This window comes from Sminthopsis crassicaudata, chromosome 1, assembly GCF_048593235.1.
Source record: "Sminthopsis crassicaudata isolate SCR6 chromosome 1, ASM4859323v1, whole genome shotgun sequence".
In the NCBI taxonomy this organism is placed as follows: domain Eukaryota; kingdom Metazoa; phylum Chordata; class Mammalia; order Dasyuromorphia; family Dasyuridae; genus Sminthopsis; species Sminthopsis crassicaudata.
In genome coordinates, this window is record NC_133617.1 from 402,400,996 (window position 1) to 402,426,387 (window position 25,392).

The following is a 25,392-nucleotide window of genomic DNA, read 5'->3' on the forward strand; positions in this document are numbered from 1 at the left end:
ATGCATCCATCCACTCATTTATTCATTCATCAAACATTGATTTAATATATACTATTTGCAAGGCATGATATTGGCTTAATAAAAACCCCACAATTACACAGTGCTATAAAACTTATAGTCTTTTCCTCACAACAATCCTGTGAGAGATAACTCAAGTATGATTATCCTAATTTTACAGATGAAGAAACTGAGACTTGAAGAAATTACTTGCTGAAAATCTCAAGAGAGGGAGAAACTGGTACTATATATGTATGTATTTATACAGGATGTATGGATATATGTATATATATATATATATATATATATATATATATATATATATATTTATGTATACATGGAATAATGTAATACACCTTTACTCTCTTGGTGAATTTCATTAGGCTACCTTCCTCCATCAGTGTCTTACCTCATCTTCTAAGTCTTATATTTCATTTAAATAAACTCTTAAATTCATTTCTGTTTCTATACTTATAGTCTGGCATCCAGGGCTGGCAGGTATGATTGCATTAGAAATCCCAGTAAACAATTGGAACTCAAGTTAAAAAAGGAAAGAGCCAGTCCTCTAGGCAGTTTCTGAGGCAGCTGTGTGGGAGAAACATTGCAACACTCCTCTACTTACCTACATGTTTGGGAGCCTGAGTGAACTTGCACAGATGAGAGACTGTTAAGGAGTAGGCAACTAAAAGCCTTGCCCTGGATTTCTTTTGCCAACCTTCATATTATTATTCACTAGAAGAATGATGTAAAAGAGAAGGAACAAAGTGCTTCGGTGGGTAAGATGCAATGTAGAAGCAATGGGCTTTCAGGCTTGGAGAAAGTGAGATCATGTGTGAACACTAGCTTTCCAGATTTGGAAGCCAGGGATTTGAGGATGAATAAATGGGAAAGCAGAAAGTTCTGGGGAAATTGACCTTCAAATACTGACGAGATGAAATAGAATATTTGTATGCTTTTGAATCTGGGTGACAAATGATTCCTGGAAGACTTCTTTTTTATTTTTATTTTATTTAATTTATGGAACAAAATAAGCATAGTATTTACACATACATAGAATATATGTACATAGTAAAAAAAAAGATTGTACACGAAACTGCTAACCTATTGTTCACAACTTGCTATTCCTTTCAAATATCCAACAAAATTATTATGTAGATTTCTTATCCCCTCCCTGATTTTTTTCTTCCCTCCACCCACTCCACCCCTACCCTAAAGATGGCTACCATTAGACATAAATAGATATATAAGTGTAAAATTATTCTATATATATATATACTTCTTTTTATCAGTTTTTTTTCTCTGAATGCTAATGTAGCCTTCTCCATATGTACTTTATAATTAATTTGGGCATTTATAATAAACAAAATAACTCAAAGTTGTTCTGAAAACAATATTGGTGATATAATGTTCTCTTGGTTCTGCTTATTTCACTCTTCATTATTTTATGTGTTTCCATGTTTTTCTAAAAATCATTGAGCACATAATTTCTTTTAGCACAGTAGTATTCCACTATGATCATATACAATAACTTGTTCAGACATTCCCCAATTGGGTGGGCATCCATTCCTGCAATTTCCAGTTCTTTGCCACCACAAAGAGAACTACAATAACATTTTAAAACAAATAGGTTCTTTTTTTTTCTTTTGCCCTAATCATCATTGGAAATGGATCAAATAGAGGTATTTCTGAATCAAAGGGAATAGAAAATTTAATAATTCTTTATGAACAATTCTAGATTGTTCCCCAAAATCCAAAATTGGATCAGTTTACAATTACACCAACAATGAATTAGTGTCCCAATTTTTCTACATACTCTCCAGCATTTGTCACTGTCCCCTTCTATCATTTTGGCTAATCTGGTAAATATAAAAATGATATCTCAAGGTTATTTTAATCTATATTTCTCTACCAAATAATGACAGAGCATTTTTATGTGACTAATTGTCAATTTCTTCATTGAAAACCGGCCTGGCAGACTTCTTAGCTTTTTAATATATTACAGAGAAAAAGGAAGACTCCCAACTGAGGTGAAACATTCCAAGAATGTTATCCCTTGTGATCAAGAGAACACTACTAAACACTTTGGATCTTTGGCTGGAAGAACAACAGAAATTGTAACTAGGAATGTGAATTCTTATTGTTTTAAAAAGTCACTTTGAGACAGGAGAAAAATTTCAACCATTATGTCTTTCACAACCACAAAAGTACTCCTTTTTAAATTCCCAGACTCAATTGTCTCCCTATGTATGTCCATTAAACATTTTATTATATATTCCAGCCCCAATATTTAAGATCATAGATTTAGAATTGAAGGGACCTTAGAGGTAATCAAGTGCAATCTCTTCATTTTATAGATGAGGAAACTAAGGCATAGAATGATGAAATGATTTGCCCAATATTAGAGTTAGGAAAAGTGTCTAAGGCAGAATTTGAGCCCAGGTATTTCTGACCTCCCATCCAATACCCTATCCACTAAACCATTAGCTATTTGACCTTGGTTTAACTAATTCCTAGGAATTTCAATGATCTCATTTAGAAAATAGGAATGATAATGAGATAGATACTATCTACCTCATTCAAGTGTTTTAAGGAGATCCTTTGCACACCTTAAAATAAAATAGAAATGAGTTAGTATATATTTTTATTTATTTATTATATTAATGAATTTACTTATTTATAACAATAATAGCATCAGAGGATTGGAAAGGACAACTGGAAAGGACCCTAGAGATTCTCCTTTTACAAATAAGGTCCAAAGAAATTGCCTGATGTGCCTTAAATCATAGAATTAGTAAGTGGAAGAACCTGGGTGAGGAGGGAAGGAGAGAGATAAATGGAGAGAACTCCTCCCCCCAGAATCTTGATTCTGTTTTAAAAAGATACTCTATCTGGTCTATGTACCTCTTTCAATTAGTGATGGAGTAGATCTCATGCTCCTTTGACATCATAAACATCTGTAGCTCCTGGATCTCCCAGATCTATAAAAGCTTTTACTTCCTTCCTTACAATTGCTTCTCTATTTCTGTTTACTTATTTGAAGCCAATTCTTTTAAAGCAGGGGATCAAAATCAGTTCCATTTGTTTACCTCCTCCTGCTTAATCCTTACTTTTTGTTATATTTTTTTATACTCCAACTTCTGTCCTCACCACTTCACTGAAACTATTTTCTTGGAAAGTTATCAGTGACTTTTCTTTCATATCAACTCACAAGAATTTAGATTTCTGGACTTTTTCATTGCTTTTTGACATTCTTTATTACTCCTTCCTATTTGGTAATCTCTGGTCCGGGTTTCTGTAATATTGTGGTTTACTTCTCACCATTACCTTGTTTATTTTTCATAATCTCAACCCTGAATGATGGGTATTCTTTAAGTGTAGCTCATCAGTTAGTATTACACATCTTTTTTGGGTGGAGGGAGTATCTGAGTATACTTTTATTTCAATTCTTTAGAATTGATTGTATGACATGGAAGGCACTGGCACAGGACCACCCAACATGGCAGGCCCTCTTCAGGGAAGGTGCTGTGCTCTATGAGCAAAGCAGAATTGAATTAGCTCAGAAGAATACAATTTTAGAGAAGCTCCCCTAAATGTTTATAGAGACTTTTTGTGTGGTAGAACATATTGGTCTGATCAGCCACAGTTAGACACACTGTGACTTGACTCTAACACAGTGATATCATTTTGGTTTTCTTCAAGAACAAAGGACAACATTTCAAGGGAACTAATGGAAAAAAATCAAGTGAAAGCGGCCTAGCTGTACCTGATATAAAACTATATTATAAAGCAGTGGTCACCAAAACTAGTCTAAGAAATAGACTAGTTGATCAGTGGAATAGGTTAGGTTCACAGGACAAAATAATGAATAACTATAGCAATCTAGTGTTTGACAAATCCAAAGACCCCAACTTTTGGAATAAGAATTCACTATTTAACAAAAACTGCTGGGAAAACTGGAAACTAGGCATGGACCCACACTTAATACCGTATACCAAGATAAGAGCAAAATGGGTCCATTATTTAGGCATAAAGAATGAAATTATAAATAAATTAAAGGAACATAGAATAGTTTACCTCTCAGACTTGTGGAGGAGGAAGGAATTTGTGACCAAAGAAGAACTAGAGATCATCATTGATCACAAAACAGAAAAATTTGATTATATCAAATTTAAAAGCTTTTGTACAAACAAAACTAATGCAAACAAGATTATAAGGGAAGCAATAAACTGGGAAAACATTTTTACAGTTAAAGGTTCTGATAAAAGCCTCATTTCCAAAACATATAGAGAATTGAATCTAATGTATAAGAAATCAAGCCATTCTCCAATTGATAAATGGTCATATGAACAGACAATTTTCAGATGATGAAATTGAAACTATTTCTACTCATATGAAAGGGTGTTCCAGATCACTACTGATCAGAGAAATGCAAATTAAGATAACTTTGAGATACCATTACACACCTGTCAGATTGGCTAAGATGACAGGAAAAGATGATGACAAATGTTGGAGGGGATGTGGGAAAACTGGGATACTGATGCATTGTTGGTGGAGTTGTGAACAAATCCAACCATTCTGGAGAGCAATTTGGAATTATGCCCCCAAAGTTATCAAACTGTGCATACACTTTGATCCAGCAGTTTTTCTACTGGTCTTATAACCCAAAAAGATACTAAAGAAGGGAAAGGGACCTGCATGTGCCAAAATGCTTGTGGCAGCCCTTTTTGCAGTGGCTAGAAACTGGAAGTTGAATGGATGTCCATCAGTTGGAGAATGGTTGGGTAAATTGTGGTATATGAATGTTATGGAATATTATTGTTCTGTAAGAAATGACCAGCAGGATGAATATAGAGAAGCTTGGAGAGATTTACATGAACTGATGCTGAGTGAAATGAGCAAAAATCAGGAGATCATTATACACGGCAACAACAATACTGTATGAAGATGTATTCTGATGGAAATGGATATCTTTGACAAAGAAAAGATCTAATTCAGTTCCAATTGATCAGTGATGGACCGAGTCAGCTATGCCCAGAGAAGAAACACTGGGAAATGAATGTGGACTACTTACATTTTTGTTTTTCTTCCCAGGTTATTTTTACCTTCTGAATTCAAGTCTTCTTGTGCAACAAGAGAACTGTACGGATCTGCACAGATATATTATGTCTAGAATATACTTCAACATGTTTAACATGTATGAGACTGCCTGCCATCTAAGGGAGGGGGTGGAGGGTGGGAAGGGAAAAGTTGGAACAGAAGTTTTTGCAAGGGACAATGTTGTAAAAAATTACTCATGCATATGTTCTGTCAATAATAAGCTATAATTAAAAAAAAAAGAACAAGGACAACAACCAATCAACCAGTATTTCAATATATCATTGTCTCCATGTTCTCATTTAAATATTGCCTCTATCAGTGAAGAATAAAATCCATCTACACTTCTTCAGCCTATGGAATTCTTGTCCATAAGACCCTCCCCCAATTCTTCACTTGAAATCTACTTTCTAGGTCTTTTTCTATTTGGGGGGTAATAATGAAATGCTTATGATATCTACTTGCTATTGTTCATTTTAGAGACAATTAGATCAATTGCTTTTCTGATCAGAGGTTTCCTAGATTGCATCTCTTGTTGTATAAATATGATTATATTTATCATACATTTCTCCAATGCCTTTTAAGTCACCCACAACTTTGCTTTTTCAGAGATAATTGTATTCTAGCATTCAGAACTATGTAACTATACTTTCTCATCAGGAGAACACTAGAAATTCTTTTTGAAAATGGGTTTTGATGTTGAGGATAAGCTTAGTATTATTTAAAGACTATACATCTTCCCAGATGCAATTCTCAGTCATTGTCCATTTGAACTACCTTTCTTAGATATGTCAACCTAATATAATAACTGGATTATTCCATGGTCTGATCAACAGTTATTTTTCATCTATTTGGCTATCCCTATGGATATTGTTAGATTACTGTCTTTTGCATAATTATGAATCTCCCTGAGGAAGGCCCCCGGATATCCTGGAATTTGGCAAAATCAGCCCAATGCCATCCTCAAACAGGAATATATGGAGGATCCCACTATTTTTAGGCAATCCTCCTTCCATATAGATCTTGTACAACCATACTCCATGATAGTGGTGAATACCTTTGGAAAGCAAAAATCTTGCTGTTTTATATTTCATTTGACATTAAGAATCAAGTTAAACTATTGAAGAGTTATCTCTATGGTTGAATATTCTAAGAAATCTTATATTAGTTTATTTTATACATGTGATACTTTTTTTTTGAAGGAGAGCTCTCTAAGGCTGTGTTTTATTCTGCCATGACTTTTAAAATCTTTTTTAATCAACAAACAATGCACACATAAGCATCTTGACATTTCTCAGCCAAACTCCTTTAAAAAAAAGCTGTTTATTCTCAGTGCTTCCAATTCTTTTTCTCTTACTCACATTTAAATCTTCAGTCTGGCTTCTGACTTCATCATTCAAATGAAACTGCTCCTTGCAGTTACCAGCAATTTCTTTACCAGATCTAATGGCTTTTCTCAGTCCTCATCTTTTCCCACTTCTCTGCAACATCTGTAATTATGGTCTCCTCTTTCTTCCCAAATATTCTTCCTTCTTTGTGTTTTTGTGGTTGCTTTCCTCTGCTTCTCCTCCTACCTGACTTTCTGCTCTTTCTCAGTCTCTTGGGATGCATCTATTTTATACCCACTAAATATGGATGTACCCTCAAAGCTTTGGATAGGTCTTTCTCTCTTTTCTCTCCACAGACTTTACTTGGTGGTCTGATCAGTTCCCATGGGTTCGGTGATTTTCTCCATGAAGATGGTTCCCAGATCTACATATATCTAGCTCCATTATCTCTCTTGAGCTCTAATGATATGGAAAACAGAATCATATTTTCTCTCAAATGCTACTCTTCTTCCCAATTTCCATATTGCTTTTGAGGGTACTCTTATCCTTCCAATTAGTTTGACTCACAATCACAGAGACATCCTTGACTTGCTCCACATATCCAGTAAGTTGCCAAATCTCTTTCCATAACATTTCTCTTATACCTCTTTTCTCCAATCATACCGCCACTTTCCTGGTTCATATTCTTATCAGTGCTTATATGAATAGTTTGATATCTGGTCTTGCCTTACATTTCTCCCTACTATGATCTATTTTCCATTTAACTGACAAAGTAAAGCTAGCAGCTATCATTTAAAGCTCTTCACAACCTGGTTTCTTTCTATCTTTCCAGTCTTTTCATGTATTACTTTCCTTCACAACCCTATCATGTAGCCACACTGACCTACTTACCTACTGTTAATCATACAAGTCATTCCATCCTCTACTGTCTTTGAACTATCTATACCCTATGCCTGGAATTCCCTCCCCCTCATCTCATTCTTTTACAAATCCCTGGTGTGTGTGTGTGTGTGTGTGTGTGTGTGTGTGTGTATCTACAGACAGACAGACAGACAGACAGACACACACACACACACACACACACATATATATACATACATACATACATACATACACAAATATGTCGTCACTTCAGGATGTAAACTCTTTGAGGGTAGGGAATTTTGTCTCTGTATATTATTGCTTAGCAGAATGCCTTGAACACATCAGATATTAAACTCTTTGTAGAACTTCTTTCTCTAGCTACCTGTCTCTCTTTTGAGTCCTGTATTTGTACTGCACTTGGAGTCAGGAGAGACCTATATTTACAATCCCATCTCTGACAGTTATATAATCATGTGAAAATCTTTTAACATCTATGCCTCAGTTTTGGTTTGTTTTTGTTTTTATCTGTAAAATAAGACTGATCATATTTCAGAATTGTTGTGAAGATCAAATTAGATAATTTATATAAAAAATTTTGCAAATTTTAAAACTCCATGTAAATGTCAGTTATATATTGAATTAAAACTATATGCCTCTTCCCATGTTATTTCTATTTCTTTATTTTTCTTTCTTCTTTCTTCTTCCTTCCTTCCTTCCTTCCTTCCTTCCTTCCTTCCTTCCTTCCTTCCTTCCTTCCTTCCTTTTTCCTTCTTCCTTCCTTTTTTTTTCCTTTCTCTTTATCTTTCTTCTTCTTTCTTTTCTTCTTCCTTTCTTTCTTTCTTTCTTTCTCTTTCTTTCTTTCTTTCTTTCTTTCTTTCTTTCTTTCTTTCTTTCTTTCTTTCTTTCTTTCTTTTCTTTTCTTTCTTTCTTTCTTTCTTTCTTTCTTTCTTTCTTCTTTCTTTCTTTCTTTCTTTCTTTCTTTCTTTTCTTTCTTTCTTTCTTTCTTTCTTCCTTTCCTTCCTTTCTTCTTTCTTCCTTCTTCCTTCCTTCCTTTCTTCCTTTCTTCCTTCTTCCTTTCTTCTTCTTTCCTTCCTCCTTCCTTCCTTCCTTCCTTCTCCTTCCTTTCCTTCCTTCTTCCTCCTTCCTTCCTTCCTTCCTTCCTTCCTTCTTCCTTCTTCCTTCCTTCCTTCCTTCTTCCTTTCCTTCCTTCCTTCCTTCCTTCCTTCTTCCTTCCTTTCTTTCTTCTTTCTTCTTTCTTTCTTTTCTTTCTTTCTTTTCTTCTTCTTTCTTCTTTCTTTCTTTTCTTCTTTTCTTTCTTTCTTTTCTTTCTTTCTTTCTTTCTTTCTTTTCTTTCTTTCTTTCTTTCTTCTTTCCTGAAGCAATTGGAGTTAATGCTAGGAAGTATTAAGTGTCTGAGACTGGATTTAAATCTTCCTGACTTCAGGACTGGTGCTTTAACCACTGTGCCACCTAGCTGCCCCTCCCAATCTATTTCTAATGTAAGTGTGAATGGATATTTTTTGTGTGGATGGACTCAGTATGGATTCAGTCTAGTCTAAACTACTGGTTGCCACCCAGCTAATCTCAGGGTCACTACAGAAGTTTGGATCCACCCAATGGAGATCTAGAAAGCCTAGAGAGAAAATACGAAGGAGATGTATCTGTGCTTTTGGGCTCTATATGTAGGGACTTGTAGCTAGATTAATAAGCTCAAGATTTTTAATTACACTCAGGATACAAAAGGCAATAGTAACTTGGACATGAAACAAAAAGGTCTTGTATCAGCAAGGTAGCAGGGATTTGCTTTGGAGTGTGTGAAGCGGGTGGGAGGGAGCCAAGTTTATTACCTCCAGGAGTATTTCTGGCTAGATTTGTGATCTCATTGATATAGTTAAGCATTTCAATGATACAGATAGCAGGCTTCTACTATCCTCTCTTAAGGGCAATTTCTTCTCCAGAGAGATTGAATGAGAACTTTTAGTTGTAAGGTGAACAGGGACATGGGAGGGGGAGGGAGGAAGAGAAAGAAGCAAGATGAACAATATGTGGCCCACAATACTCCTGAGTGCAGCTCCAATTGAATTAAAATGTAGTTCCTGATTGTAACATTGATGTATTTATAACAAAGAAATATATAAGCATGTGTGGTTTTCTAAGTCAATATGCAGTCTGCAGGAATCTTTGCGTAGTACACTTTAGTGGCCCTTGTTTCTGTTTGAGGCATGGATAAAACACTGGACTTAAAAGTCAGGAAGATCCCAGGCAATTCATATAAGCAGTCTAAGTCACAGTTTCCTCACCTATAAAATGAGGTGCAGCTCAATGATCTCTAAGATCCCTTCCAGTTCTAAATCTGTTTCTTTTGTATTTGTAGTGGAAAGATTCCAATGAGATATAAAGCCACCAAAACTAATTTAAAAAATTAAAACGAGAGGAGATGGATGTTACATTAAAGACACATACTTTTGTACACTTCATTTCCCTTCTTCCTCATGCTGTTCAAACCATTCTTTCTTTTGTTTCTCTGGTTACTTCATTTTCCCCAAGTCACTTAAATACCCTGAGCCTCCGGTTCCCTGCTTTCCCACATCACACAGAACTAGCTATGATAAGCATAGGAAGCAGGCTAACTATAACACATTTTGTACAAGTGATTTTTCCAGTTAGCCAGGTTGAAAGCCTCAGAGAGCCTTTGACACATTCTTATCTCTTATTCTTTGTATGGGCAAAGATTTGGTGTCTCTGGTTGATGAATTCTGTACCTCAGGACAGATCTTGGGCAGAATCGTAAAGTAGGTGGTATTTGTCTTTGGAACGCTCATTTTTCCTGTTCATTTCTCCTTTTATCTTTAACCTTTTCTCAGACCCACTCCAATCCCCAATCCCCAATTTATCCTAAGTAATGTCCACCATGGAACCTTGCTCACAACTACTCAGATGGTTGATGAAATACTAAGATATTACTCTGACCAATGGTTTTTGCAGTTAAGCAAAATGTTTTCCATAACTAAAATAAATCCTGGAATTGCAGGATTTAAGATAAGTGGCAGGCAAAAACAACATATAGGGCAATGGAAAGGTTGGGAGGAAAAGTCTGGGATTTGTAGGATTTTATATTTAACATTGGAAGGGACAATCCTCAGAGATCACTTAATACAATCATCTCATTTTACAAAGGAGAAAACTCCAGAAGTCACCTGGGTAGTTATTAACAAAGGTAAGCTTTAAACTCAAGTCCTCTGATTTTGAAAACATTGATTCATCTTTTTCATATTTCCACCTCATACTACTTATGGTATCTTGATCAGTCACTTAACTTCTCTGGTTACCCCATTTTTTTAAATTGAAAGGGGGTAGATTAGATGATAATAATTTGCATTTGTATATAATGTTTTGTAATTTACAAAAAACTTTTTCACAATAAATTAGAATTTTAAAAAGATTAAGTCCCCACTATATATGCATGCTGGGGATACAAAATAAAAAAAATATATATCTTCTTTGCCCTCAATGGTGACATATACACAAAATGATGATAATATAAGAGAATGTGATAAAATGGTAGATGCATTGGGCTTGTGTTCCTAGGTCTGATTTAGTTTTGAATCCTGACTTTGCTATTTATTATCTATATTACCCTTGGCCAAATCGTTTAGTATCTAAAGGCTTGTTTCTTTATCTGTAAAATGAATGCGTTAGACTGGAAGATTTCTGAGGTCACTTCTTGTTGTAAACCTATGATCTTTTTTTTTTTTTTTTTAGGCTTTTATTTATTTATTATTTATTTATTTATTTTTTTATTCATTTTTCCAAATTATCCCCTCCCTCCCTCCACTCCCTCCCCCCATGGCAGGTAATCCCATACATTTTACATGTGTTACAATATAACCTAGATACAATATATGTATGTAAATACCATTTTCTTGTTGCACATTAATTATTAGCTTCCGAAGGTATAAGTAACCTGGGTAGATAGACAGTAGTGCTAACAATTTGCATTCGCTTCCCAGTGTTCCTTCTCTGGGTGTAGTTATTTCTGTCCATCATTGATCAACTGGAAGTGAGTTGGCTCTTCTTTATGTTGAAGATTTCCACTTCCATCAGAATACATCCTCATACAGTATTGTTGTTGAAGTGTACAGCGATCTTCTGGTTCTGCTCATTTCACTCAGCAACAGTTGATTTAAGTCTCTCCAAGCCTCTCTGTATTCCTCCTGCTGGTCATTTCTTACAGAGCAATAATATTCCATAACCTTCATATACCACAATTTACCCAACCATTCTCCAACTGATGGACATCCATTCAACTTCCAGTTTCTAGCTACAACAAAAAGAGCTGCCACAAAAATTTTGGCACATACAGGTCCCTTTCCCCTCTTTAGTATTTCTTTGGGATATAATCCAAATAACAGCAATGCTGGGTCAAAGGGTATGCACAGTTTGACAACTTTTTGGGCATAATTCCAGATTGCTCTCCAGAATGGCTGGATTCTTTCACAACTCCACCAACAATGCATCAGTGTCCCAGTTTTCCCACATCCCCTCCAACTTCATCATTATTTGTTCCTGTCATCTTAGCCAATCTGACAGGTGTGTAGTGGTATCTCAGAGTTGTCTTAATTTGCATTTCTCTGATCAGTAGTGATTTGGAACACTCTTTCATATGAGTGGAAATAGTTTCAATTTCATCATCTGAGAATTGTCTGTTCATATCCTTTGACCATTTATCAATTGGAGAATGGTTTGGTTTCCTATAAATCAGGGTCAGTTCTCTATATATTTTGGAAATGAGACCTTTGTCAGAACCTTTCCTTTTAAAAATATTTTCCCAATTTGTTAATTCCCTTCTAATCTTGTTTGCATTAGTATTGTTTGTACAGAAACTTTTTAGTTTGATGTAATCAAAATCTTCTATTTTGTGATCAATAATGATCTCTAATTCTCCTCTGGTCATAAATTCCTTCCTCCTCCACAGGTCTGAGAGGTAGGCTATTCTCTGTTCCTCTAATCTATTTATGATCTCATTCTTTATGCCTAAATCATGGACCCATGATCTTATCTTGGTATATGGTGTTAAGTGTGGGTCCATATCTAATTTCTGCCATACTAATTTCCAGTTTTCCCAACAGGTAAACTTATGATCTTATGTGATTAGTGTGTAAGAAAGGTCAATTAGAAAGGGATGAGAGCTCAGAGAGACAGGAACAAGTTTAAACTAGAATCACTGCAGAAGTCTCTCTTGATGAAGTAGAATCTGAATTGGATCTTGAATGAAGGGAAATCTCTGTATTTGTAAAGTCATGGAGAATCCATTCTAGTAATGGAGCAGCTATGATATAAATGTACAATTTGGAGAAAGCAGGATAGATTTGGGGAATGACTAGTACATCATTTTGTTTGGAATACATATATATATATATATAAAGGGGAATAGTGAAATAATGCTAGAAAAGTAGATTGGAACCACATTGTAGGAGTTTTGAATGCCCCAAGTGGGAATTGATATAATAATTTGTAGGAAATGGTGAACTGCTGAATGCTTTAGAGTAAAAAACTGACTGTGCATTAAGAAACTTGCTTTGGCAGCTATGTAAAAGACAGATTGGAGAGATAAAAAGACTAAAAACAAGGGAGTATAGGAAGACAATAGATGGTCAGAACCTGAACTAGGGTGAGGTTCTTGGAATATAAAAGAAGGGATGGATAAAAGATAAACTGGAAACAGAATAAAAAGAATTTGGTAAATAGTTGTATTCAAGGAATAAGATAGAAGGAAGAGTCAAAACAGTGTCATAATGAGATTTTGAGCATAGGTGAGCATGGAATAAAAATGAAAATGATGGGAGGAGGACAGGTTTTTGGGGAGAAATTAGAATAATAGCTGTCACATAATGTAGTGACATGTTTTATATTCTATGTTAACATGGGTTTAACAATCCTATGAGGAAAATGCTATTATTTATCTTCATTTTAGAGATGAAGAAGCCTAGATTAAGGTGATTTGCTTAGAGTCATGTAACTAAGTAATATCTGAGGTAGAATTTAAATTCAGATATTCTTGATTCCAAATCTGACTCCAACACACCTGTTTTACCATCCAGCTGCCTAATTAATTTTCAGATAGGTGCTAGAAATATATTGAAGAGGGGCTACTACACTTCATGGCAGAAATTTGGGTTGGAAATATAATCTGAAAGTGATTATTGGAGCCATGAAACTGGATAAAATTGTCAGGGGGAAATGAATGGAAAGGGGTTCAGGGTTTTGGAAGATGCTTAGATTTAGAGGATCAGAAGAAGAGATCCCAGTACTACTGGGTGATTTTGGGCAAAACACTTAACTATCTCTGGGTCTCAGTTTTCTGTGAAATAAGGAATTGAATTAGATAACTTTTAAGGGTCCTTAAAGCTAGAAATCTATAGGCCTCTAATCTTATTTAAGAGACTAAAAAGGAATAACCACCAGAGAGGTAGGAGGAAAAGAAAAGAGAGTCAACAGTATCATATTGAGTAGAAATGTCAAAGAGGATAAGTACTCATATGGAGACAGTGGATCTGGCAATTAATAAGTCATTAGTAAGTGACTTTTTTTGGGGGGGCAATTAGAGTTAAGTGACTTGCCCAGCTGTCACACAGCTGTCTGAGACTGGATTTGAAATCAGGTCTTCCTGAGTCCAGGACCTGTGCTCTCTCCCTGTTTCTCCCCCCCAGCCAATTAGTGACTTTTAAAAAATTATTTTTTTTTCTAAATTTTAAAATAGTATTTTATTTTTTCAAATACATGCAAAGTAGTTTTCAACATTCACTTTTGCAAAACTTTGTGTTCCAAATTTTTCTCCTCTCCTTCCAACTCCCCACTCCCCAAGACTGCAAGCAATTTAAACATGTGCAATTCTTCTAAATAAATTTCTATATTTATCTTGCTGTGCAAGAAAAATCAGATCAAAATGGAAAAAACATGAGAAAAAACAAACAACAATAACAACAAAAAGGCGAAAGTGCTATATTTCTATCTTCACGGAGTCTCCATAATTGTCTGGATCCCAATGGCTCTCTCCATCACAAGTCTATTGGATTTTCCTTGAATCACCTGATTGCTGAGAAGAACCAAGTCCATCACAGTTCATCATACATAATCTTGTTGCCGTGTACAGTGTTCTTTTGGTTCTGCTCACTTCATTTAACATCATTGACATTCATTTTTTTTTAAATCCATGCAGTTAATTCTAAGAAATAGATTAAGAATCACACTATAGCATAACTCTGACAATGTTATTACTACATTAACATTCATTTTTAAAAAAAATGTGAGTTCCAAATTCTGTCTCCCTCTCTCTCTATCTTATTGAAAAGGCAGTTATTAGTAACTTTGAGATGTTTCAATAGAGCTGTGGGAATAGAAGCTATATTTCCAAGAGATGAATGGTGAGAAAATGGACTCCTAAGTCTAAATCCACTTTGTACAGAAGTCTGGCAGTGAAAAAGGGAGAAATCATGTGACTGATATGTTTTTTTTTTTTTTTTTTAAGGATAGTTCCTGCCTTTAAGGAGCTTGTGCTCTTTTAAAAATTGATTCTCTTTTTAAATTAGTATTTTATTTTCTCCATTTACATGTAAAAACAATTTTTAAAATTGATTTTTTTAAACTTTGAGTTTTAAAAACTTTGATTTCTCTCCCTTCTCCCCTCCCACCCTATTGAGAATGCAAGCAATTGAATATAATTTATACATGTGTAGTCATGCAAAACATTTCCATTATAGCTAGTAGGTTTTTTAGGTTGAGCTGATGGGAGCATATCTCTAGTTAGAGGGAAAGAAGCCCAGAAAGAGGGGAGCTAAGGATGTAAGTCCAGTAAAGTAAGTAATTTCACAGATGAGAAAACTGGCTCAGAGAGGTTAAACAACTTGTAAAGATCACACAGCTGATGGATGTTGGAGCCTGGACTGTAGCCTGCTCATCGGGCTCCCAAACCAGGATGATTTTCACACTGCCTCAGTTTCCCCACTCATGCTCTCTACCATCTTTTCAAGTCCAGCACTCTTTCAAACTCCTCAAAGCAAAAAGGGGCCGATTTTACTTACTTAAAACTAGCTCAGCTCTGCCTGCTTAATGGTAGCAAAAGTTCTTAAGTTTTTGTTAGCTTTCGGTTTTTAAATGCAATGTGTGGGAAAACAATTTTATCCGAGCAACACTGCTTTATGGGCCGCCAATGCAACCTAAAATAACACCAACAACCCTATAATAATACCTTCTATGTTTATAGAGTCTTTGTTCTAAAAGGCTCAAAGTGTTTCAACAAATATTTTATTCATCTCCATAACATGCCTGAGAGGCAGGTAGGGGATGGGTATTATTAGCTACATTTTACAGACGAGGAAAATAAGGCAGAAAACCCTTAAGTAATTTGCCCAGGGTCACAGAGTTAAGGCAAATGTGTATATGGGATTAGAACTCAGGTCTCCACACCTAATGGTAGTGCAGAAAAGGGGTTGGAGGGCAGTTATAGTGTAATTAATTACTAAGTCTAGAGATTGATTCTCTAGCTAGCGTCTATCCAAGCATGTGCGCCTTATAGAGGCTTTGAGAGAATGGCTTGTTTTTCATTGTTCTCTGAGAATAATGGTGATTTTCTAACCTGACCCCAGGCCCCAAGTAGGTAGTGAGCCGGGCAGCTGTGAACACTGATGTTCTGGTTAAGCAGCCATGGAATTCACGCCGCACGTGCCCCTCCCCCCGCACGGGTGTCCTTGTTGGGGGTGGGGAAGGAGACGGAGCAAGTGCCTCTTCACTTGCTTTAGCAATCTGTCTGACCTGGGTCTCCCACTCTGGGCAAAAGGGCAGTGATGGAGGAAGGGGGTGGAAGGGGAAGGAGGAGAAAGACTTTAATTGCACCTATAACATTAAGAGTTAAGCTTTGAAAAAGCAAGAGAAAGCGCCCTCCACCCTCAAACCAAATCTCTGGCCTCCGTCACCAAACTGAGGAAATGAAACTAAATACAAAGGAAGGGCAAAAGGAACTTTTTCTAGCGGTTTACTCCTATCCCTCGCGCCCCCCCCCCCCCAATAAAAAGAGGAGAAAGTAAATTTCTTCCTGGCTCCTCTCCTCTACTCCTAAGTTTGTTTTTTTAAAGATACTTTGGAGCTTGTGAGGACTCGGGCTGCTGGTAATGCCGAGGGGAGGACAAGGCGCCGGCCACTTCACGGCCAGGGCTCTCCTCGAGTCCCCCTCGGCGATCGGCCTCAGTTCATCCCATCTGCCATTCAGCCGCCCGGGAGAGGAGAGGGGAGCCGGGCTCAGCCGGTTGCCCGTTTAAGAGGCGTGTCGTTCCTCCACGTGCTTTCGGTGAGTGACTGAACTACATAAACAGAGAGCCGGGAAGTAGGGGGTGGGGAGGAGAAAGAGAACAGAGTTTGACCGATAATAACCCCGCTGTTCGGCGCAGCCGAATCTATAAAAGGAACTAGTCCAGGCTAAAAACCCTTAATTCTGGGAGAGAGGGACTGAGGACCGTACGCTAGGCAGAGCAGGAGGAGCTCGCTGGTGCCCATAGGAAAGCCGAGGCAGGGGAGGGGGCACCAAAGGGCTACCGGGGGCCAGAGCCCATTTCTTGGGTCTCTTTTTGTTTTTTTTCAATTTTCGTTTTATTTTTCACACGTATTTCCAAAGGGGTAGAGGGAGAGTCGCAGAAACAAAAGTGGAAAGCAGGTAAGAGCTTCTCCAACAACTTAAGATTTTGTTCTGTTGTTGTTGCTTGTGGGGGGGGAGGAGGGGGGCCCCCTCTTTTTTTTTTTTTGGAAGATAGGAGGAGAAGAGGAAGGAAAAAGTAAAAGTCTGTTCTTGCGGTTGGGTGGAAGGACCCCCACATCTGCCTACCATCTCTCGCCTCTGGGCAAGGTTTCTACCCAGCCCATATCTGTGCTTGGGGAGCTTGCAAATACCCCCTTTCTCCATTTCGTCTTTGCACTCTTCTCGGAAGTAAGTCAGGAGGTTCTTCTTCTCCTGAGAAAAAGTCGAGCATCCCTTGGGATCCTTAGGGACTAAATGGCACGGGGCCCCTTTCTTTGTCCATCCTGTTGACCGTGAGGCTGAGTCTGGGGAAGGTGGGTGAGAAGAGAAGGACATTGAAGGGGAAAACTCGAACCACTTTTGGGGGAGACCTGCTGGAGCTATATACAGATTTAAAAAAATTTTTTTTTGGGTGAACTGAGGGGAGGAAGAGCTGTATGTACCTGGTGCAGCCGGAGCTTTCTGCTTTGTCAAGGAATACCTGACACTTCCAGAACCCTTACTGGTCTGGTTCGTGCGCTCTTTTAGTTGGTTACCTCGCTTCTTCCTCTGGGTAACCAACAGGAAAAGCATCGAACTATCTTGCTAATGAGTTGTTATTAACAAAGCATTTCTTATTTATCTTCTTAACCGGGACGTTCTTTACACAGTTTAACACCTAGTGATTGTTTTTTTTTTCTCCCCCCCCCCCCCCAATTTTGAGGATAGTTCTAATGATTTCCAATGAATCTGCTAATAGGCAGGTTTCACCTGGTGAACGTTTTTGTTTTCTAAAGAAGACGTGCAGAAAAAGAGGAGATGGTGGGTTAATGTAATCTAAGTAGCATTTCTATCTTCCCTCCTAGACTTCCCCTCCACCCCCAATTTTGGTCTTTTTATCATTTGCTGCTGGTCTCTTGTTGCCTGTGTGTGGAGACGGCGGCCCAGCTAGAATGACCGAGAGTAACCCCGGCCGGCTGCGCAGAACACCGAGCTCTGCCACATAGCGTGGGGAGGCGGGGGCGCGCAACAGCACCCCCACCCCCAAGCCTTGCCTCCCACCCCCCAAGCCTTTCCTCCCCTCCCCTTTCTCTCCTCCCCTTGCTTCTGTCCTCTTACTCTCGGGTAAAAGAATCCCGAGCTCTGCATAGCCGGGTAGGGGTTGCATCTGGAGTAGGGGGTGGGGAGTGGGGTGCTTGAAGAGGGTCCCACCTAAGTGCCAGTAGGGCAGACTCGGGAGACGCTTAGGGCAGACAGCCGGTCTGGGCTATAGATTGGAAGTTCATTGTTTCCTTTCTGATCTGGACTGAGTCAGCCCTGGGTTGGGAAGCTGTGCTGGCGCAGACTAGGAGGAAACTACAGAAAGCCTTTTCTTGCAGATTTTCATGTTTGTTTCTCTGCCGCCAATAATCCTGGACTAGATCTTGGAAGTTTCCCGGTGGTAGAGGTCTGTAGCTCAGGACGTTTTCATTGTGTTTTGACTCCCTCCTCTGAGGACTTAGCAGAAATGAAACAGACTAGACCAGAGTAAAGCAGGCACTGGGTTACTGGTCTTCAGTCCTGAGATAATCAGATTTTAGAAGACAAGTAATACTTTTGAAGGATACTTAGAAAAGTGAGCGCAGGCCTGAGACTCAATTCATTGTTTTATTCTTGTGACATCCTATGGAGACCTGGTTCTTGACCAGTAAACAAAGTAATTATACACATAGCTTTAGCAACTCACAATGCCTTAATTATTAAAATGGAACCAAATGAAATCACAGTTCTAATTGCTTTTTCTCACCTTTGGCAATAACACTACAATCGAGGGTGTTTGCTTTCTTCACCCCCCCACCAATTCCCAAGAAAACAAAACAACGTTTTTCTTCCATACAAATTGGGCTATTTTCACTCGGAAGACCAATATAAATAAAAATGCAAAATAAAAAAAAAACCAGTACTAACTATTGTCTTATTTTTACATTTCAATTGTCCATACTTAAGCCCCCCTTCCCTCCATAAGGATATATTTACATACCCATAGTAGAATTGTTAGGCTCTCTGAAGAAACTTTAAATCTTTTTGTGTGTGTATAGTTTTAATAATAAAAATTAGCACTTACATTGTGTTTTAAGGTTTGGAAAGCACTTCACTTCTGTTTGACCTCTATTTTCAAGTGAATTGGGTGCTATTCTCCATTTTATACTGAATGGCTGGCTGAGAATTCTAACTGACCTACCTGTCTAATACCACCTCTTACCCTTCTAATTATGTTTGATTAACATGTAATTTTCAAAGCTGTTCTGATTGTTTGAGATGCCTCATTTTAATATAATTTTCCAATAACCCTTTTTAAAGAAATGAGTGAAAAGGTATAATCCTGAAAATCTTTGACTGAAAATGGTGCTGTAATGCTTCCTACCCCCAGTAGCTATTGTAAACTAAGCTTTTCCCATACTTTCATTAAAGGTGAGATCATTTAGGGTATAGTGGAAAGAACACTAATTTAAGAATCAGAAGATCCTGTTTTGAATCCAGACTTTTATTAATTGTGTGACTTTGGGAAAATCATTTTTTTTTTCTCTAAGTGTCAGCTTCCTCAATCTGGGGTCTTACAGTCAGTGAGTATCAAGTCAGTGAACAAATAAGATATTTTTTGAAGGCATTTTATACACACACACACACACACACACACACAATAATTGACTTGAAAGCAAAGGTCACCATTAGATTTTTTGTAAAAGGGAAAATTTTTTTTGAGATTCATTAAGGGACACAAATTCTAGGGACAACTTAGGAGTATGAATAAGCCTTTCTTCTGAGGACGAGGACTAGTTTTGATTAAAGAATGATAAAGCTTCCTGTGGATTCAATTTTTCTTTTGTGAGCTTGTGACCTTCAAAGAGTGGAGATTTATAATCGTTTTAGTTTAAGTTTGTCATATATGTAATAGGTCAAGCTCATATTTCGTTTCAGTAAACATCTGTACTGTGTCTTGAGTTGACACTATCTTATCTTTCAGGATTGGTAGAATGGTTATTAACGATCTGTGGATTCTCTGACTTTCTAATACATTAAGAACACATTATACATGTATTATTAAAATGGAGTGAAATGAAACCCCAAGTCAGATTTTTTTTCCCTATCATATTTGGTAGTTATATATCCCTCCTTAGAGGAGGAAGCTGGAATTTTTTGGTCTTAAAGATTGAGTTTCTCCCCCCCCCCTCCAGTTTTCTTTTAGTATTATATTTGTTTTTTTATTATATTTGTTCTTTGGTCTAAAATTTTAATCTCTCTTATAATTTTGATCTTCTTGATTATCTTGGAATAACCAAAGGATTACCAAATAGCCTGATGACTTTTTTTATACTGTAGCCGATTTTTTGTTCAGAGATAAGTTATTAAATAATAGAGGTAGACTGAAACTGAAGTTCTCTTTAGGCAGTAGCTTTTATCAGTTAAAAAGATGTTTTTGTATATTCATTTTAATGCATCTATTCTCAAAGAGGACACAATGTAAACTCTTGCTTCTGTAGAAGAGGAGACCTTAATAATTTCTTTTCAAGACTATTGAAATTTAGCTGCCTCTCATTTCCTATGTATTACACATAAAAAGCAAAAGTTACTACAGTGTGATGGGTGAGATTTTTTTCTATACCTTTAATGAAGTGCATAGGAATTAAATTGAAGAAAAGAAGGACATTCCAGTGAATGACATTAAACTAAATGAGTAATCTACTATGACCCAGTTCAGATATTAAGATGATATATTAATTCTTCACCTTCTACCACCGTTAGGCCTGCTGAATTCCTTTTCACTTTACTGGGGATCTTATTTAATTATTGCAACACTGCAAAAGGAACAACAAAGAGTAAAGTTTACTCAATTTTAAATTTCCCAACTTTTTCTTGGGTTAAAATTAAGATCATGACTATTATTTTGCTCATGTCTTATTGAGTATCTTGGTTCACATCGTATCAAAGCCATATCAGAAAATAATAACCAATTATTAAATTGATTGACAAAAGAAAAGAATGTATAGTTTGCCTCTTCAGTGGATTAAAAAAATTAGTCATGATAAAATGAAATTACTAAATTGCCTTTCCTTAAGTTATTGTTGACCTGTCTGTTGTTTTGTTAAAGGTGTAGTTTTCAAGTTAAAATAGAACAAGACACATCCAGGATTCTTCTCCTTTTTCTTTTTCTCTTTTCATTTTTGCCTCCTCTTAATATAAGAAGACATTGGATAATTTAAAACTTTGTCTTGGGGGAAAAGATGTAGGATTGAAAACTCCTGATATGGCTTTTCTTACCCTATATCTTAATAAATTGGGATACCCAAACTTATCCCTCTTCTCGATTTTTTTTTTTTTTTTGTGGGGGAAACAAACCTTGATTAAAACTATAAATGTTTTGCTAGTTGAAATTTTTTTCCAAAGTTTTCTACTGAAGTTAGATATACCTTTTTTTTTTTTTTTTTTTTTTAAAGCTACATATTATAAGGAAGTATAGCTGTAATATTGAAAGCAAGGTATAGTAGGTAAGACTACCACAGGAAGATCAGGGTTCAAGTCTCCATCTTTGACAGGTATGGATCAATCATTTAACCTTTCTATGCTCATTGACTGCTTTGTAATGCTATAAATTAAGACACTTTTAGCTTTGCTGAAAATTTGTACTGATAAATAGGAGTATGTCACAATTATGGGACCAAAAAAACTATAGACATGTACAGAGACAATGAAAATATTATTCCAAGTAGCATTTCTGGTGCCTTTCAATCTCCATGCCGTGAGAATATTAATATTTCATTAATCATGTGCTCACCTTAGCATGTTTTTTGTTTGTTTATTCTTCATTTTAAAGGAGGACCAGTGACTTGAAGAGATGTCTTGACTTTTTTAAGTGAGGCAAAGCATAATGAATAGAATGGCTTGGAGTCAGGAGATAAGCTTATTTATGTGCCAGGTTAATGAACTGAGATTCTGTTAGAAAGTTTCAGTGTCAGGTTACTCTTATGATATATTAACATGTGAAATTAATGTACATAGCAAAAATATTTGTGAACAGTAATTTTTTTAGCTGAAAATTGGTCCAATTTCTTTTATTTTTCCTCAGATTTTTCCTCCAATGGGGAAACTTTCCCCCAATGGTCTAACTTAAGCTACCAAAAAAGCATATCAGCCCTCAGCCCATGATTTTTACTGAAATTTAGTGAATGAGCATCTGACACAGTTAATGAAACGAAAAAGTTTTAAAATACTACCCTTGGTCAATCTGGAAATGATCTATGGAGAAGCCAAACAGCTAATAAGTTTTAATTTAGAATTTTCTTATGAATTGAAATTCTAAAAAAAAAATCCTAAAAGTAGTTAGTCTGATGTGATATGCTTATGAAAAAGAAGAGTAGCTAAAGGAGAAATTTACACGGGAATTAACCCGAGTTAAATCTAGATGGATTTATGATCAAGATTGGGAATTTTTTGCTTAAGATGCTGAGTCCAAAGTATTTTTATTGGAACAAACAATTCTTCTCCCATCCTGTTTGAAAACATGTAGTTTCATTTCCCTTTCTTGACAGCTGTGCTCCTCGAAAAAGGTGGCACCCTGAAATTCCACATTTGTATTTTTATTAATGCATTTTTGTTAGGAAAGATTTTCCCACTGGAATGAATTTACCAAAAATTTAAAATCCTACATATTTGTATATGTAAATCTAGTCACTAATTCATTTTTGCTTTTATATGCCTGTAAGTCACCGACTTTTCTTAAGTTGAAATCTTAGTCTGAAAGAAAAAAAAAATTGATGTGATTAACTTTGAAGTCTTTCATTTATCTGTACTTTTTTCATTTGAAGGAATATAATAGGGAAAAAAGCCTTACAGTTAACACATTTTAGGAAAACAGTGGTTATAGTACACTAACTTTTTTTTTTTTCTCAGTAGAAATTTCTGTGTAAGATGACCTATTTCAATGATACTGCACTTAAATCCATATTACATTAACTAGGATTTGAGCTAAGCTGGCCACTCTGAATAAGTAAAAATAGTTGTTGGGATCATACTGTTAGAAAACATAGATTTGTCATAAGGTTACACTAATGTTTCTTTATAAAGCCTAAAATTACCCTTTGAGGAGTCAGTTTTACCTTAGATAATATCTGCTCTAAGTTGCTTGCATTAATTCCCCCCAAATGAAGACCAGACAGTGATATTTATTGAACTCTTGCTCCTTTGGCAGTAACCATACTATAATTCACAAGTCATAATTTGTCCTGGAAAAAATTTCTTTTACTCTATAGCCAAACAGATGGTGCAGTTAAGATAGAAGGAGATACTCAATTCAGTTCAATGCTCACGTGTCATACTACATAATGGTGGATCACAGGGTGGATCTGAATAATCTGAGTTTTGTGTAATTCTAAATCTGACTTAATATTAACCTTTCTTTAATTGAATTTATTTTGTGTACAGACATGAATTGACATTTGTTTTTTTTTTTTTCTTTTCTTGGTTCCACCAGTGTTTGCTTGCTTACATTAAATAAATTATTTTAATTTCTCAATGCTTTAGTATGTCCATCTGTAACAAGGGAAAAAAATGGCCCTAATCTCAGTTCACAATTTGAGTTGTGTTAATGACTTTCCTGGGTGGAAACAAAACTTAAGTGTTTTGGGGGGATTTAAGAGCATTGGGGGAGGCAAGAAACATGTCATTGGGCCATGGAAGATATTCACCAGGGGAAAAGTCTACAGCTCTCACCAAAAAAATTATGCAAAGCCAAAGGACCCTGGATTTATACAGCTGGGAAGGATCTTGGAGGGCTTTCATTCCAGGTTCCTCATTTTTGAGATTAGTAGACTGAGGATCAGATATGAAGTGATTTGGTTGTAAATAGCACTTCCAGTAAAACCTATAGATTCCTTCACTGGATTTCCTTGAGTTTATTTGGATTCTGGGTCCCTCTTGCTTTTGGGACCCTAATAAGGCAGTGATTAGGAACGGGTAAAATACCAGCTTGTCGTCTTGTACTTAATTTAGGGTAAAATGACAGGGATTGGCTGTTGCTAGAGATGTTGATAAAGGGGGCTGAAAGGGAGGGATGGATAAGTAAAGAAGTAATGGGACAAACCCGACTTAGACCTGGGTGAGTGAAAGAGATTTTTTTGCCTGAAGTGGACCTCTCTATGAAATATTCCTTTAGTAAATGCCTTGTATTAATTTTACTCTTTCTAGAAAGATTAGAAACCAGCATTTTTTTTTTAAACAAGAAATACATAAAACTTTTTTTTTTTTCCTCAAAGAACCGTTTCACCAGTGGATGGCAGCATGAATCCAAATGGGTTTCTCAGTAACCCAAGGTGTTTAGGCTTGGAACTCGTATAAATGTTGATCCTGGCATGGGCAACTTTAAGGAAATTTGGATTTACCAAACATACCTTAGGGATGAATGTTTTTTTTTCTTTTTAAGAGTTATTCACTTTATAAAAAGAATCAGTAAAGTGTTCCTTTAAATAGCAAGTTTCCCTCAAAGGGTATTTAAAAATAAGATTGTGTTTACTTAAATTCATGTTTGCATTCAACTTTTCAGGAACTAGCCTGTTTTGTAAAGCAAAGTTCATTTAGATTGAAGCACAGTCTACTTGTGTGGGACTTCTGTTTTAGAAAGTTGGGCATGTTTAAGAACTTTAATAGGTAACTTTTTGCATACTATCAGGATACGGTTCAGAAAATTAGTGTTTTGCATATATTGGACTACTTGTTATCTAGTGGGAGAAGGAGGAAAAATGGAACACAAGGTTTTGCAAAGGATAATGTTGCAGAATTATTTATGCATATGTTTTGAAAAATAAAAAGCTTTAATTAAAAAAGAAAATTAATATTTTGGTAACCACTATATAATGTTTGGGTAGTTGGCTCCTTCCCTTTCTTGATAGATGGCTAGTATCTTAATGAGATGAGTTTGGATATTGTTTAAAGGTCAAAGGACTGGTTAATACAGGTGTACCATTTTCTATCTACATACTCATTTCTTTCCAGGTCATGAAAATAACACCTGACTTTAAGAGATGCTTCTTTGGAAAAGTAGACCAGGCCATTGATCATCATTTAAATAGATGATTCCTGTGTTTGACATGACATGTAAAGGTCAAATTCCTTTCCTATGGAACCGTATATGTTTCCGGATGCCGACTCTAATTCAGTTGTCAAGCAGGCCTCCGAACTGTCAGAGATCTGACAGCTTGGTTCTTTAAGTTTGGGAGGTGAAGTTATTTAGAGACTCTTGAGTAATCAGAAAAGAAGAAAAATTAAAGAGAGTTGTCCAAAATATGGAAAAGAAAATTGGACTCAGGCTAA

General features: G+C 36.3%; 1 protein-coding gene across 1 annotated transcript in view; it reads left to right on the plus strand.

Moving 5' to 3' along the window:
- Nucleotides 1-16,745: 16,745 nt before the first annotated feature.
- Nucleotides 16,746-25,392, plus strand: part of ABCA1 (ATP binding cassette subfamily A member 1) — a 145,278-nt gene continuing 136,631 nt past the window's right edge. Inside the window, exon 1 of the mRNA XM_074280052.1 lies at nt 16,746-16,989. The gene's annotated coding sequence lies outside the window, so the exon portion shown is untranslated. The remainder of the gene's footprint in view (nt 16,990-25,392) is intronic.